This window comes from Puma concolor, chromosome B2 (genome assembly GCF_028749965.1).
Source record: "Puma concolor isolate L17-30 chromosome B2, mPumCon1.1.hap2, whole genome shotgun sequence".
In the NCBI taxonomy this organism is placed as follows: domain Eukaryota; kingdom Metazoa; phylum Chordata; class Mammalia; order Carnivora; family Felidae; genus Puma; species Puma concolor.
Window position 1 is genome coordinate 2,633,206 of NC_141671.1, and position 18,221 is coordinate 2,651,426.

Sequence of the window (18,221 nt, forward strand, 5' to 3'; positions counted from 1 at the left end):
CCAGTAGGATGTTCTTTAATACCCAAGTATTCATCGTGTTTAAAATTTTTCCTTCTGGTTGGTTTCAAGTTTGACAGCATTGTAGTTGGAAAATATGTATGGTATGATTTTGATATTTTTGTGCTTGTTGAGGGCTGATGTGACCCAGTATGTGATCCATTCCAGAGAATGATTCATGTATACTGGAGAAGAATGCATATTCTGCTGATTTAGGATGAAATGTTCTGAATGTATCTGTTAACTCCATCTGGTCCAGTGTGTCATTCAAAGCCATTGTTTCCTTGTTGATGTTATGCTTAGATGATCTGTGTATGGTTGTAATTGCGGTGTTAAAGTCCCCTCGTAGTATGGCATTATTATCAATGAGTTTCTTTGTGTTTGTGATTAAGTGATTCATATATTTGAGTGTCTCACCTTGGGGACATAAATATTTACAATTGTTAGGTCTTCGGGGTGAATAGACCCCCTAATTATGATATAATGCCCTTCTTTCATCCCTTGTGACAGTCTTTGTTTTAAAATCTAGTTTGTCTGATACAAGTATGGCTACTCCAGCTTTCTTTTGACGTCCACTAGCATGATAGATGCTTCTACATCCCCTTCCTTTCAATTCGTAGGTGTCCTTAGGTGTAAAATGAGTCTTTGTAAGCAGCATATTGATGGGACTTGTTTTCTTATCCATTCTGATACCCTAAGTCTTTTCATTGGAGAATTCACTCCATTTACATTTAGTGAGATGTATGTACATTTTACAGTACTAGTAAGCACAGACTGAAAGACCGTATTTCCTATGACTGAGGCAAAAACAGGTCCATTATTTTATTTTGTTTTATATCTAAAAACCCAATGATTTACTTTTTGTGACAATGTGGAACTAAATTCATAAATCTATGGCAATTTCATGGGTACATCATTTATTCAAATAGTTTTCATAGAATCCCATGGCTATGTCTTTTCATATGAACAATCCAGCAACCACCAACTGTTACTGGTGTTTTTTTTTTTTTGAGATTTATTGTATAAATTGCTAAATGCTTGGTTTTGACAGGAAACACATAGTAAGAAAAGATGGACCCAAAAAATGGAAGTTCTTTCACTGGCTTTATCCTGCTGGGTTTCTCTGACCGGCCTCAGCTGGAGCAAGTCCTCTTTGTGGTTCTTCTGATCTTCTATCTGCTCACCCTGCTGGGAAACACAAGCATCATTGCATTGTCCCGCCTGGACAATGCATGGGACACCTGCAGACTCCCATGTACTTTTTCCTCTCCAACCTAAGCTTTCTGGACCTGTGTTATACGACCAGCACTGTTCCTCAGCTACTGGTTGATCTCAGGGGAACAGACAAGTCTATTTCCTTTGCTGGCTGTGTAGCTCAGCTCTTCATCTCTCTATGGTTGGGATCCACAGAATGCATTCTGTTGGGGGTGATGGCGTTTGATCACTACGCAGCCATCTGCAGGCCCCTGCACTACACAGTGATCATGCACCCCCGTCTCTGTGCCCTGATGGCTTCTGCATCGTGGTTCATTGGTTTTGTCAATTCCTCATTGTACACGGTGCTCACCTTCCTTGTACCACTTTGTGGGAGAAATAAAATAGATCACTTCTTTTGTGAGATCCCCCCACTGCTCAAGCTTGCCTGTGTTGACACAACTGTGTATGAGTCTGAGCTCTTCTCTGTCAGTGTGATGATTCTTCTGATACCTGTGGCATTAATCACATTCTCCTATGGTCAGATTGTCAGGGTGGTCTTGGCAATAAAGTCAGCTTCAGGGCAGAGGAAAGCGTTTGGGACATGTGGGTCCCACTTCACAGTGGTCTCCCTGTTCTATGGCACAGGCATCTACATTTACCTGCAGCCTAGCAACAACTACTCCCAGGATCAGGGCAAGTTCATTTCTCTGTTCTACACCATTGTCACCCCCATGGTCAACCCTGTTATATATACCCTGCGGAACAAGGATGTGACGGGAGCAATGAGGAAGGTGTTGTGTAGGGGCTATGACTCCAGATGACTGAGGGAAGACCCTTTCATGGAATACTTTGAATGTCGAGTCTTTATGATTTCTGTGTCCTCAACATTTCCCCTGACAACTTTCAAGGGAACTTTCTTAATTCGTTCTTTTATGCAAGTGAGTGTTCAAACTCTAAGTTTATGGATTCATGGCAGCCTCCAGAGATGCTAAGTTAGTGTACCTAGAGCATCTACAGCATATTAGTATTGTAAAAACTTTCACAGGATTTTCTTAGTTCACCCCCATTTGGGAACACTATTCCGTTTCTAATTGCAGGACAGTGACACACATACCATGAAAGCATACCAATATAAGAATAAAAATGACCAGAACACGGTAATAAATATTAATATTGTAGCAAATTCTAGCAATTTCCGGCGGCTATTTCTTCTTCTCACAGTCAGATCACGGCTCTATTACAACGTTTGTGGCCTGACTAGATCACAGCTTTTTCCCAGAAATAGGAGGACAACTGTGGGAAAAACAAACTTAGGTGAGAGAAAATATGCCAACATCTATCCTGATAGAGCAATTCAGCTATCAAGCCATGGTGTAATGTCGCCCTTGTGATACTGATTTCGTTTTGAAACACCATTCTTTGTTTTTCAAAGAAATTTTTCTTTATTATTGATTTTTATGATTTTAGTGTTTAAATAATTTTTATTGTCATTCCACTAGTGTTAACCTACAGTATTATATTATATTACTTTAAACTTTAAAGGTACTTTATAAAGTACTTTGTAGTACTTTTCTGTACAATATAGTGATTCAACATTTCCATCATCACAAGTGTTGTCTTTAATCTCCATCACCTTTTTAACCCCTCCCCTCAGGCCATCCACTGTGGCACCAGTGAGCCCAGAGAAGGGAAGGGACCTTCTCAGTTCATGCATCCTCAATTACTAGCCCTGTCCTGGCCTTGGGACTATCACGTGTCAGCATAACAACAGAGTGTGCAGTATAGGGTGACGGCACTCTGAACATGCCCTCTGCATGCTGCTAAACTCACTCCTGGATCATCATCAGTGTGCAGTCACCCCTCTAAGACCCTCCTGTCCCTCCTAGTCTGCACATTTCGCAGCGACTGTTTGCCAGAGTCCCGCTCTGACCAGGCTCATAGAGGCAGGAAGGAACAGGTCACAGACCCCTGGCACCCCCCCCCCCCCCCACTTTGCAGGTGATTACTTTTCAGATGCTTGTTTTGTGACACGGGTGAGAACTCTCTTTCACCACAGTGGTGCTGTAGCATGTTTGAGCCCTTATGGTGTAGACTGGGAACCACCATGTATGGACCTGTGGTTTCCTGGGAAGGGAGGCTGGGTGTCAAGGTGGAAAGGGGAGTGTGATTGACTGGAGATCAGAGGATCGGGGCAGGTGTTCCTGAGGTGGCCTGAGAGACAGGACACTGGTTTTGGGGAGGAGACATTTCCTTTTTCCCCAGGGCTTTTCCACCTGTTTTGGAATCAAACTGATATGAGACAGAGTAACTGGAGAAAACACCCAGAGTTTTATTACCTGCACAGGCAGGCCCAATCTGGAAATCGAGACCCAAAGAAATTACCAAAGCAGGCTGAAATGGAGATCCATTTCCTGGTTATTTCAAGTAATCAGACGTTAATACAACTGTGTTTTAGGGAGGAGAGCCCAGAGTCCTCCTACATTTCTATCACCTTAACTCCTCCTCCTGCTTTCTTTTGTTTTTGAGAAAGAAGAAGATTGCATGTTTGTGTGAGCCAGGCAGGGGCAATAGAGAGGGGGAGAGAGAATACCAAGCAGGCTCTGCACTGTCATCACAGAGTCCAGTGCAGGGCTCGAACTCACAAACTGAGAGATCATGACCTGAGCTGAAATCAACAGTCGGTTGCTCAACCAAATGAGCCACCCAGGTACTCCCCTCCCCAGAAAAACCCTATTTTGACATAAATTCTCATTAACTTGAACTGGGCATTGGGATTTCATGCAGCATTCAACCCCATAGCAGTAGTTAATGTGATTATCTGAGCAGATTTCAAAATTCTTTATTATAAACAAATTCCTGCATGCAGTAGTAAGACCAAGATGCAGGTATTATTTCTATCCTGTTCCAAGTTCATAAATGAAGTACACTGTGGTCATGGTAATTGCTAAGTTCTTGTTGAGAATGTTGGGATTTCTATTAGTCTTATTGTTGTCTAGATAGCAGAAACCCGCAGCAATAAGAATCACCAGATTCCCCTTATCTGGCTTGAAAGCCAAAAAAGGCTATTCTCCTGACTCCCATTTGTTATGCTTACAGTTCAAAAAGAAAAACACAGATTCCATGCTTGAAAGACCTTCCCCTGAGAATTTGGTTTGAGCCTGAAGAGAAAATACTTACAGTCTTTCCTTCTCCAGTGAAGTGGCAATCGGCTAATTGGGAGTTCAGATTTCTCTTTCCTCTAGAACTTGGTCTAAAGAAGAGCAACCTCATCCATACACACAAGTTCTGCCACACCTTTTTGGGTCTAAGCAATCAGGAGGGAAGGGAACAAGGTCATGTCATTGTAGGAACATTTGAATGGATGTTTAGGTAAGAATATACCTCTCCTTCCAAGGAAGAATAACAAAGATTGCAGATATCCACCTAACTTTTGGAAGCAGCCAATGGTCTTTGAAGAACCACTACAGTTGTAAGAAGTGAAGAGATTGGCATATGGATGGGAAAGTGAAGGTCCTGCAGATCAAAGTACATGACCGCTGTCCCCGTGAAAGCTAGGACACTCAGACACTGCCCAGTGGTGTGTGGTCGTGGATCTGTAGGAAAGTGTTTGGGGATCCGATAGACAGAACAGAGCCCTTAGAATAAAGACAGATTCGTATATTTGCAATATGGCAACCTTGGACAGGATAGTCTTGGAAAATGGTGAATCTGAAAGGCAAGGGAAGTCACATTGAAGGGAAGGGAAGTCACAAGGGACGACCTTGTTCAGGCTCTGTTCAAGGTAATAATGCTTCTCTCCATCATTACTGTTAGCATAAGTTCTGTCATGCCCAGGGTTTACCCAGAAAGATTGTCCACTCATTGCAGAGTGTTTTGGCACAAGAGAAGAGGTGTAATTTAGAGTGGACAATGGAGCCCGGAGGTAAACAGAAGTTGGAATTTATGAATTCTTAGGAATCTGCCCATGAATAAAAGGGCTAATGTTACATCTGAGGGATATTTTTATAAGCACCAAAGTCAAAGTATGTGCTCTAGGGTCCAAGGATATGTCTATTTTTAGAGCCCCAGGAGGGGCCTGCCCCAAGTAACTATTTGGCTCAGTCTAAGTAGTCAGAATTTGGCTCCCCAGAGGCAGCCAAAGAGGAAGGAAGGCTCTGGAGGCATGAGATGTGCAGGTAGTCAATCTTTTCCCACCAAATTGACTAGGAGTGAAACGATTGTCTCTTCTTAACTTCCATTTACCAATGCTATTTCATATTATTGGCTAACATATGTTGGGTAGTCTTCAGATTCATTTAAATGACATACAATTTTCATGTAACATGTATTAGATTTTTTAAAAACTTATTGTCAATTTAACTAACATACAGTATAATCTTGGCTTCAGGAGTAGATTCCTGTAATTCATCCCTTTCATACAAAACCCAGTGGTCATCCCAAGTGCCCTCCTCAATGCTCATCACCCATTTTCCCCACCCTCTCAACCTCCCACCTCCCTCAACCTCAATTTGCTCTCTGTATTTAAGAGTCTTATATGGTTTGCCTCCCTCTCTGTTTATAACTTAGTTTTCCTTCCCTTCCCTGTGGTCTTGTGTTAAGTTTCTCAAATTCCACATAGGCGCGAAATGATGTGATATCTGTCTTTCTCTGACTGACCTTTTTTCCTTAGCATGCTACCTTCCAGTTCCATCCACGTCGTTGAAAATGAAAAGATTCCATTCTGTTTTTCTTGCTGGGATGTCTTCCATTGTGTACCTATATCACATCTTTATCCATTCATCAGTTGATGGATACTCAGGCTCCTTCCATAATTTGGCTCTTGTTGATAGCACTGCTCTAAACATCAGAGTACATGTGCCCCTACAAATAAGCCCTCCTGTATCCTTTGGGTAAATTCCTAGTAGTTTTATGGCTGGGTTGTAGGGTAAACCTATTTTTAATTTTTTGAGGAACCTCCACGCAGTTTTCCAGAGTGGCTAAACTTTATGAATTCCTACCAACGGTGCAAGAAGGTTCCCTTTTCTCCACATCCTCGCCAACAGCTGTTGGTTCCTGAGTTGTTCATTTTAGCCATTCTGACTGGTGTGGTTTATCTCAGCGTGGTTTTGATTTGTATTTGATTTGCTCCCTGATGGGGAACATCTCTTCACCTGTCTGTTGGCCATCTGGATGTCTTCTTTGGAAAAGTGTCTATTCATATCTCCTTTCTATTTCCTCACTGGACCATTTGTTTTTCTGGTGTTGACTTTGGTAAGTTCTTTATAGATTATGGATACTAACCCTTTATCTGATATGTCATTTGCAAATATCTTCTACCATTTCATCGAATTCCTTTTAGTTTTGTTAATTGTCTCCTTGGCTGTGCTCAAACTTTTTATCTTGATGAGTCCCACTAGTTCATTTTTGCTTTTATTTCCCTTGCCTTTGGAGACATGTCAAGTAAGAAGTTGTTGTGGCCAAGGTCGAAGAAGTTGCTGCCTGCTTTCTCCTCTAGGGTTTTGAAGCTTTCCTGTCTCACATTTAGGCCTTTCATCAATTTTGAATTCATGTTTGTGTATGGTGTAAGACAGTGGTCCAATGTCATTTTTCTGCATGTTGCTGTCCAGTTCTTCCAGTGCCATTTGCTAAAGAGACTGTCTTTTTCCCATTGGATACTCTTTCATGCTTTGTTTAGAATTAGTTGGCCGTGTATCTGTGAGTCCATTTCTGGGTTACCTATTCTATTCCACTGGAGTATGTGTCTGTTTTATGCCAATACCATACTGTCTTGATGATTACAGCTCTGTAACAAAGACTAAGTCCGGGATTGTGATGCCTCCTGTTTTGATTTTCTTTTTCAACGTTACTTTGGCTATTTGGTGTCTTTTATGGTTCCATACAAATTTTAGGATTGTTCTAGCTCTGTGAACAATGCTGATGCTACTTTGATGGGGTTTGTATTGACTGTGTAGTTTGGTTTGGGCATTATCGACATGTTATAATAGTTGTTTTTCCAATTCATGAGCATTCAATGTTTTTTTTTTTTTCCATTTCTCTGTGTCCTCTTCAGTTTCTTTCATAAGCTTTCTCTAATTTTTAGCATACATATCTTCTACCTCATTAGTTAGGTTTGTGCCTAGCTATTTTGTGGGTTTTGGTGCAATTGTAAATGGGATTGATTCCTTGATATGTCTTTCTGTTGCTTCATTATTGGAATATAGCAATGGAATCAGTTTCTGCATATTGTTTTTACATCCTGTGACTTTATGAATTCATGGACCAGTTCTAGCAAATTTTTCGTGGAGCTTTCAAGTTTTTCACCTAGAGTATCATGTCATCTGCGAAAAGTAAAAGTTTGATTCCTTCTTTGCCAATTTGTATTCCTTTTATTTCATTTTGTTGTCTGATGGCTGAGGCTCGGACTTCCAACATTATGTTAAACAACAGTGGTGAGAGTGGACATCCCTGTCGTGTTCCTGATCTCAGGGGGACAGCTCTCAGTTTTTCCCCATTGGCGATGATATTAACTGTGGGCCTTTCATATATGGCTTTAGGATATTAAGGTATGTTCCTTCTATCTCGACTTTCCTGAGGCTTTTTCTTTAGAAAAGATATTCTATTTTGTCAGATGCCTTTTCTGCATCTACTGACAGGATCACCTGTTTCTTATCCTTTCTTCTATTAATGTGAAGTATCACATTGATTGATTCATGAATATTGACCCAGCCCTGAAGCCCAGGAATAAATCCCACTTGATCATGGTGAATAATTCTTTTAATGTACTGTTGAATTCAATTGCTTAGTATCTTCTTGAGAATTTTTGCATCCACGTTCATCAGGGAGATTGGCCTGTAATTCTCCTTTTTATGGGGTGTCTGTCCACTTTGGGAATCAAGGTCATGCTGGCTTCATAGAATGAGTCGGGAGCTTTCCTTCCAGTTCTATTTTTTGGAACAGCTTGAGAAGGATGGGTATGAACTCTGCTTTAAATGTCTGGTAGAATTCCCCAGGAACGCCATCTGGCCCAGGACTCTTATTTGTTGGGAGATTTTCGATAACAGATTCAATGTCTTCATGGATTATGGGTCTGGTCAAATTTTTTCATTTCTCCCTGTTTGAATTTTGTTATGTGTAATGTCTAGAAATTTGTCAACTTCTTTCAAATTGTCCTGTTTGTTGGCCTAAAATTTTTCATATTATTCTGTAATAATGGTTTGTATTCTGTGGGGTTGATTGTGATCTCTCCTTTTTCATCATGATTTTATCAATTTGGGTCCTCTCTCTTTTCTTTTTGAGATGTTTGGCTAAAGGTTTCTCAACTTTGTTTAGTCTTTCAAAAAAAAAAAAAAAAAAAAAACCAGACCAGCTTTTAGATTCAGTGATCTCTTCTGCCATTTTTTAAAATTCTATATTGTTTATTTCAGCTCTAATCATTATAATTTCTTTTTTCCTGCTGGTTTTGGACTTTCTTTACTAATGTTTTTCCAGCTCCTTTCAGTGTGATATTCGGTTCTGTATTTGGGACCTTTCTTGCTTCTTGAAATAAGCCTGGATTGAAATGTATTTCTGCTTCGGACTGCCTTTGCTCCACCCCCAAAGGACTTGGACTGTTGTGCTTTCATTTTCATTTGCTTCCATATATATGTTTAAATTTCTTCTTTAATTTCCTGGCTGACCCATTCATTCTTTTGTAAGATGTTCTTTAAACGCCATGTATTTGGAGGGAGGGAGGAGTTCCAAATCTTCCCTTGTGCTTAATTTCGTGTTTCATACCGTTGTGATCTGAAAATATGCATGGTACGGTCTCAATCCTTTTATATTTGTTAAGAGCTGGTTTGTGAGCCTGTATGTGATCTATTTTGGAGAATGTTCCATGTGCACTTGAGAAGAATGTGTATTCTGATGTTTTTGGATGGAAAGTTCTGAATATTTCTGTTGAGTTTATCTGGTCCAAAGTGTCATTCAGAGTTGTTGTTTCCTTACTGATTTTCGGCCTTGATATCTGTCCATTATTGTAAGTGGAGTATTAAAGTCCCCTATAATCATAGTATTATTTTCCATATATTTGTTTATGTTTATGATTAACTGACTCATATATTTGGGTGTTTACTTCTTTGGGGGCATAAATGGTTACCATCGGTAGTTCTTATTGATGGGTAGGCCCCTTAATTATGAAATAATTGCCTTCTTCATCTCTTGTTACAGACTTTGTTTTAAAGTCTGGTTTGTCTGATGGCTACCCTGGCTTTCTTTTGGCATCCAGTAGCATGATAGATGGTTCTCCATCCCCTCACTTCCAGTCTGCAGGTGTCCTCAGAGCTGAAAGGAATCTCTTATAGGTAGCATCTTGTTTTTCCATCCATTCTGATGCCCTATGTCTTTTGATTGGGGCATTTAGTCCATTTTCATTCATAGTGATTATTGAAAGATATGGATTTAGTGTCATCATGTTATCTGGAGGTTTCATGCTTGTGGTGACGTCTCTGGTCCCTGTAGTCTTTGCCACATTCTGCTCAGAGTCCCCCTTAGGATCTCTTGCAGGGCTGGGATAGTGGTAATGAATTCCTTCAGTTTGTGTGTGGGAAAACCTTTATCTCTCCTTCTATTCTGAATGGCAGGCTTGCTGGGTAAAGGATTCTTGGCTGCATAGTTTTCCTGTTCAGCATATTGAAAATTTCCTGCCACTCCTTTCTAGAATGGCCTGCGAAGTTTCAGTAGATAGGTCTGCTACTACCCTTATGTGTCTACCCTCGGAGGTTAAGACGTGTTTGTCCCTGGCTGATTTCAGAATTCTCTCTTTATCTTTGTATTTTGCCAGCTCCACAATGCTATGTTGTGGTGTAGACTTGCTTTTGTTGCTTTTGAAAGGAGTTCTCTGTGCCTCCTGCACTTGCATGTCCGTTTCCTTCCCCAGATGAAGTTCTCAGCTATAATTTCTCAAATAAAACTTCTGACCTTTTCTCTCTCTCTCTTCTTCTGGAACTCCTATGATACAGATATCATTGCTTTTCATTGAATCACTTAGGTCTCTAAATCACCCCTTATGATCTAGCAATTCCTTTTCCTGCTTTTTTTCGGCTTCATTATATTCCATAATTTTATGTTCTATTCTATCTATATCTAACTATGTGTATATAGATATCTATCTATATAGATAGAATATCTATCTTTATTCTCTCCTCTGCTTCTTCCATTTTTGCTGTCACTGTGTCTAGTTTATTTTGCATCTCATTTACAGCATTTCTTAGTTCATTGTGACTATTTCCTGGGTCTTGGATCTCTAAAGCAAGAGCTTCTCTGCTGTCTTATTGATTTTTTTTGAAGCCCAGCTATTAGTGTTATGACTTGGATTCTAAATTCTTGTTCAGATATACTGTTTATATCTCTTTTGAGAAATTCTCTAGCTGCCATTTCTTCCTTGAATTTCTTTTTAGGATAATTCTTCTATTTCATCATTTTAGCTACTTCTGGCTTTTATGTGGTTAGTAGGTTGTTATGTGTCCTGCCCCTGCAAGGACTACTATATCAAAAGGGGTCATACCCTCTCCAGGACCTGGTACCTGAAGAAGCGTTGTTGGTGTGCATTGCATGCACTCTGTTCTTACATCTTTGGCTGCTTTATCTCACTGTTCATAGTGGTGGATTGTTTGGAACTTCCACTAGGTGTGCTCAGATTTGTTCACTGAAGTCACCCTGGAAAAAGGAAAAAGGGGGGGGCGGGGAAATTTCATTCTGTATAAAGGGAGAAATGAAAGGCCCCGGAAACAATACCCGGCAGACAATCAAAGAAACTATATGGGTTAGTCAAGAGAGAGAGGAAGAAGGGGGGAAATAAAGAAGGAGATGCGCTGGGAAGATGGCAGCTTAGGAGGACACTGGGCTCACCACGCATCCTGCAAATCACTTAGATTCCACCCACACCTGCCTGAATAACCCAGAAAATCGCCAGAAGACTAGCAGAACAGATTCTCCGGAGCCAAGCATAGACAAGAGGTCCATGGGAGAGGATAGGAAGGGTGGAGAAGTGGTGCACGGTACAAGGACTGGTGGGAGGGAGCCAGGGCAGAGGGGCGGCCAACTGGCCAAGCAGACCGCCCTGGGTCTGGCTGGCAAAAGCGGAGTGGCCGGACAGAGTGTGTTCAGACGTCAAGCGGGACTTAACCCTTGGAAGGTTATGAGTTAAGAGATCTGCTCAGAGAAAAGGAGGGCTGGAGGACCACAGGAGGGAGAGTTGTTGAGCCCCGGATGACAGAGCTCAGCTTGGCAGGTAACAAAGGCGTTCGCCAGCACCATCTCCCTCGCCCATCCCCCAGCCAAAATCCCAAAGGGAACCAGTTCCTGCCAGGGAACTTGCTTGCACCGCACAAACACCCAACACTGTGCTTCTTCGGATCCATCCCTCCAGCGAGTCTGACTCCCTCCCGGTGCCGCAGGGCCCCTCCCATAGCAGATCACTGGAGGAGAAGCAAGCTAAGCCTGCCCCTCCCACCCATGTGCACCTTGCCAATCCACCCCAGCTAATACCCCAGATCCCCAGCACCACAAGCCTGGCAGTGTGCAAGTAGCCTAGACGGGCCACCCCACCCCACAGTGAATCCTGCCCCTAGGAGAGGGAAAGAGAAGGCACACACCAGTTTGACTGTGGCCCCAGTGGTGGGCTGGGGGCAGACTTTAGGTCTAACTGTGGCCCCACCCACCAACGCAAGTTATTCAAGACAGCACAGGGGAGGTACCTTGCAGTTCCACACCACTCCAGGGACTATCCAAAATGACAAAACGGAAGAATTCCCCTCCAAAAAACCTCCAGGAAATAATGACATCTAATGAACTGATCAGAAACGATTTAAACAATATAACAGAAAGTGAATTTAGAATAATATTCATAAAATTAATCTCTGGGCTTGAAAACAGTATAAAGGACAGCAGAGAATCTATTGCTACAGAGATCAAGGGACTAAGGAACAGCCAGGAGGAGCTAAAAAATGCTATCAATGAGCTGCAAAATAAAATGGAGATGACCAAAGCTCCAATTGAAGAGGCAGAGGAAAGAATAGGTGTACTAGAAGATAAAATTATGGAAAAAGAAGAAGCTGGGAAAAAGAGAGATAAAAAAATTCAGGAGTATGAGGGGAAAATTAGAGAACTAAGTGATGGACTAAAGAGAAATAATCTACGCATAATTGGTATTCCAGAGGAAGAACAGAGAGGGAAAGGTGCTGAAGGTGTACTTGAAGAAATAATAGCTGAGAACTTCCCTGATCTGGGGAAGGAAAATTGAAATCCAAGAGGATCAAGGAACTCCCTTCAGAGGTAACTTGAATCGATCTTCTGCATGACATATCATAATGAAACTGGCAAAATACAGGGATAAAGAGATAATTCTGAAAGCAGCTAGGGATAAACGTGCTCTAACATATAAAGGGAGACCTATAAGACTCATGACTGATCTCTCTACTGAAACTTGGCAGGCCAGAAAGGATTGGCAGGATATCTTTCATGTGATGAATAGAAAAAATATGCAGCCGAGAATCCTTTATCCAGCAAGTCTGTCATTTAGAATAGAAGGAGAGATAAAGGTCTTCCCAAACAAACAAAAACTGAAGGAATTCGTCACCACTAAACCAGCCCTACAAGAGATCCTAAGGGGGATCCTGTGAGACAAAGTACCAGAGACATCACTACAAGCATGAAACCTACGGACATCACAATGATTCTAAACCCATATCTTTCTATAATAACACTGAATGTAAATGGACTAAATGCACCAACCAAAAGACATAGAGTATCAGAATGGATAAAAAAATAAGACTCATCTATTTGCTGTCTACAAGAGACTCATTTTAGACCTGAAGCCACCTTCATATTGAGAGTGAGGGGATGTAGAACTATTTATCACCCTAGTGTAAGTCAAAAGAAAGCTGGAGTAGCCATACTTATATCAGACAAACAAGACTTAAATTAAAGGCTGTAACAAGAGATGAAGAAGGGCATTATATAATAATCACAGGGTCTATCCATCAAGAAGAACTAACAATTATAAACATCTATGAGCCTAATATGGGAGCCAAATATATAAAACAATTATTCACAAACATAAGCAACCTTATTGACAGGAATGTGGTAATTGCAGGGGACTTTAATACCCCACTTACAACAATGGATAGATCATCTAGACACATGGTCAATAAAGAAACAAGGGCCCTAAATGACATTGGATCAGATGGACTTGACAGATATATTAGAACTCTGCATCCCAAAGCAACAGAATATACTTTCTTCTCAAGTGTACATGGAACATTCTCCAAGATAGATCATATACTGGGTCACAAAACAGCCCTTCATAAGTATACAAGAATTGAGATCACACCATGCATACTTTCGGACCACAATGCTATGAAGCTTGAAATCAACCACAGGAAAAAGTCTGGAAAACCTCCAAAAGCATGGAGGTTAAAGCACATCCTACTAAAGAATGAATGGGTCAACCAGGCAATTAGAGAAGAAGTTCAAAAATATATGGAAACAAACGAAAATGAAACTACAACAATCCAAACGCTTTGGGATGCAGCGAAGGCAGTCCTGAGAGGAAAATACATTGCAATCCAGGCCTATCTCAAGAAACAGGAAAAATCCCAAATACAAAATCTAACAGCACACCTAAAGGAAATAGAAGCAGAGCAGCAAAGACACCCCATACCCAGCAGAAGAAGAGAAATAATAAAGATCAGAGCAGAAATAAACAATACAGAATCTAAAAAAAACTGTAGAGCAGATCAATGAAACCAAGAGTTGGTTTTTTGAAAATATAAACAAAATTGATAAACCTCTAGCCAGGCTTCTCAAAAAGAAAAGGGAGATGACCCAAATAGATAAAATCACGAATGAAAATGGAATTATTACAACCAATCCCTCAGAGATACAAGCAATTATCAGGGAATACTCTGAAAAATTATATGCCAACAAACTGGACAACCTGGAAGAAATGGACAAATTCCTAAACACCCACACACTTCCAAAACTCAAACTTGAGGAAATAAAAAGCTTGAACAGACCCATAACCAGCAAAGAAATTGAATCAGTCATCAAAAATCTCCCAACAAATAAGAGTCCAGGACCAGATGGCTTCCCTGGGGAATTCTACCAGACATTTAAAGCAGACATAATACCTATCCTTCTCAAGCTATTCCAAGAAATAGAAAGGGAAGGAAAACTTCCAGACTCATTCTATGAAGCCAGTATTACTTTAATTCCTACCCAGACAGAGACCCAGTAAAAAAAGAGAACTACAGGCCAATATCCCTGATGAACATGGATGCAAAAATTCTCAGTAAGATACTAGCAAATCGAATTCAACAGCTTATAAAAAGAATTATTCACCATGATCAAGTGGGATTCATTCCTGGGATGCAGGGCTGGTTCAACATTCGCAAATCAATCAACGTGATATATCTCATTAATAAAAGAAAAGATAAGAACCATATGATCCTGTCAATCGATGCAGAAAAGGCATTTGAAAAATTCAGCAACGTTTCTTAATAAAAACCTTCGAGCAAGTCGGGATAGAAGGAACATACTTAAACATCATAAAAGCCATTTATGAAAAGCCCACAGCTAATATCATCCTAAATGGGGAAAAACTGAGAGCTTTCCCCCTGAGATCAGGAACACAACAGGGATGTCCGCTCTCACTGTTGCTTAACAAAGTGTTGGAAGTACTAGCGTCAGCATTCAGACAACAAAAGGAAATCAAGGGCATCAAAATTGGCAAAGATGAAGTCAAGCTTTCACTTTTTGCAGATGGCATGATACTATACATGGAAAATCCGATAGACTCCACCAAAAGTCTGCTAGAGCTGATACAAGAATTCAGCAAAGTTGCAGGATACAAAATCAATGTACAGAAATCAGTTGCATTCTATTACACTAATAATGAAGGAACAGAAAGACAAACAAAGAAACTGATCCCACTCACAATTGCACCAAGAAGCATAAAATACCTAGGAATAAATCTAACCAAAGATGTACAAGATCTGTATGCTGAAAACTATAGAAAGCTTATGAGGGATATTGAAGAACATATAAAGAAATGGAAAAACATTCCGTGCTCATGGGTTGGAAGAATAAATATTGTCAAAATGTCAATACTACCCAAAGCTATCTATACATTCAATGCAATACCAATCAAAATTGCACCAGCATTCTTCTCGAAACTAGAACAAGCAATCCTAAAATTCATATGGAACCACAAAAGGCCCCGAATAGCCAAAGTAATTTTGAAGAAGAAGACCAAAGCAGGAAGCATCACAATCCCAGACTTTAGCCTCGACGACAAAGCTGTAATCATCAAGACAGCATGGTATTGGCACAAAACAGACACATAGACCAATGGAATAGAATAGAAACCCCAGAACTAGACCCACAAAAGTATGGCCAACTCATTTTGACAAAGCAAGAAAGAACATCCAATGGAAAAAAGACAGTCTCTTCAACAAATGGTGCTGGGAGAACTGGACAGCAACATGCAGAAGGTTGAAACTAGACCACTTTCTTACAACATTCACAAAAATGAACTCAAAATGGATAAAGGACCTGAATGTGAGACAGGAAACCATCAAAACCCTAGAGGAGAAAGCAGGAAAACACCTCTCTGACCTCAGCCATAGCAATCTCTTACTCGACACATCCCCAAAGGCAAGGGAATTAAAAGCAAAAATTAACTATTGGGACCTTATGAAGATAAAAAGCTTCTGCACAGCAAAGGAAACAACCAACAAAACGAAAAGGCAACCAACGGAATGGGAAAAGATAGTTGCAAATGACATATCAGACTAAGGGCTAGTATCCAAAATCTATAAAGAGCTCACCAAACTCCACACCCAAAATACAAATAACCCAGTGAAGAAATGGGCAGAAAACATGAATAGACACTTCTCTAAAGAAGACATCCGGATGGCCAACAGGCACATGAAAAGATGCTCAACGTCGCTCCTCATCAGGGAAATACAAATCAAAACCACACTCAGATATCACCTCATGCCAGTCAGAGTGGCCAAAATGAACAAATCAGGAGAGTATAGATCCTGGAGAGGATGTGGAGAAACAGGAACCCTCTTGCACTGTTGGTGGGAATGCAAATTGGTGCAGCCGCTCTGGAAAACAGTGTGGAGGTTCCTCAAAAATTAAAAATAGACCTACCCTATGACCCAGAAGTAGCACAGCTTGGAATTTACCCAAGGGATACAGGAGTACTGATGCATAGGGGCACTTGTACCCCAATGTTTATAGCAGCACTGTCAACAATAGCCAAATTATGGAAAGAGCCTAAATGTCCATCAACTGATGAATGGATAAAGAAATTGTGGTTTATATACACTATGGAGTACTACGTGGCAATGAGAAAGAATGAATTATGGCCCTTTGTAGCAACGTGGATGGAACTGGAGAGTGTGATGCTAAGTGAAATAAGCCATACAGAGAAAGACAGATACCATATGTTTTCATTCTCATGTGGATCCTGAGAAACTTAACAGAAACCCATGGGGGACGGGAAGAAAAAAAAAAAGAGGTTAGAGTGGGAGAGAGCCAAAGCATAAGAGACTTAAAAACTGAGAACAAACTGAGGGTTGATGGGGGGTGGGAGGGAGTTAAAAACTGAGAACAAACTGAGGGTTGATGGGGGGTGGGAGGGAGGAGAGGGTGGGTGATGGGCATTGAGGAGGGCATCTTTTGGGATGAGCACTGGGTGTTGTATGGAAACCAACTTGATAATAAATTTCATGTATAAAAATAAATAAATAAATAAATAAATAAATAAATAAATAAATAAATAAATAAATAAATAAAATCCTCTATAGTTTCCATGAAAAAAAAAAGAACGGGTAAAGCAAAAATTATAACTTCAAAAAAAATGAAGAAGGAGATGCAGAAGCGGTGTAAAACAGAATAGAGTAAAAGTGCCTGATTATACAAACAAACACACAGAATAGAGCAAGAAAGGAAAAACAAAATATATATATATATATATATATATATATATATATATATATATATATATACCAAAAAATCCCCAGAAACTATAAGCCTGATTCCACAGGGAAGGTAAAAAATGAGGAGGGTAGAAAGAAAAGGAACGGAGAAGAGAAGGAAAGAAAAGAGAAGAGAGAGAAAAAAAAGACTAACACACAAGACCACAGGACAGTTGTCTGTTGGCACTTGGGAACAGGGGCTGTGCTGGTCTGGAGGAGGGGCTGTCTGGCTCAGGCAGTGTCAATCTCACTCTGGTAGATAAGCAGATACCAGGCTGGGAGGGGCGGGTTTGGTGTACAAGGTCGGCCTCCACTAGGGGCTGTTGTCCTGTTCCCTGAAGCCCCACCGTGTGGTGGTGGGGAGAAAAATGGCGACACTTCAGTGTCTCCTCTCCAGACTGGGAGTTCCGAACCGTGCTGTGCAGGTGGCCCTCACAAAGTAGTGGGGACAGCTGGCCAGTGTGCCCCACATCTCCCATGGCTCCTCAGGGTGCTGCTGGGATCCAAACCCTGAGGTCCTAAAGGATCCTGTTCTGGGTGGACCATTCTAGGGTAGAGCCACCCCCCACATGACAGAGTGCCTCTGGCTGGTGGGTACCTGCAGGGTCTTCTGTCCTTGGGGGGCAATATACCCTCTCTGCCTAGTACACAAGGCGGGGAGGCTGCCCTCTCCCAGTGCACCCCCCCATGGCTACTGAGCCCCTGAGACTGCTACCCCCAGGGGGCCAGCTCCCCTCCCCCCAGGTGTGCCACAAAGGCACACACACATGGCAGGCTTTGGTCCTGAGAAAGTTGAACACCCCTGAAAACTCTGATCTTCACTCCTAAGTCTGTTTGCAAAGTAGAAACTGGCTTTCTCTTTATTTCTCATTCCCCTCAGTGGTCTGGAGAGGTTTTTCTCTTGTCCAAGTACAATCCAAAACTTCCACAGCCTCCCTTTCTCTTCATCTCTCCATAGAACGTGTTCCCTCCCCTCCATGTCTACACCTCCCGTTTTGTCTCCCCCAGTTCTCAAACATAGCA

The 18,221-nt window shown here is 41.2% G+C and overlaps 1 pseudogene; it reads left to right on the forward strand.

Moving 5' to 3' along the window:
• The first annotated feature begins 1,068 nt into the window (after nt 1-1,068).
• LOC112853442 (olfactory receptor 2B8-like) lies at nt 1,069-2,015 on the forward strand (annotated as a pseudogene).
• Nucleotides 2,016-18,221: the final 16,206 nt, after the last annotated feature.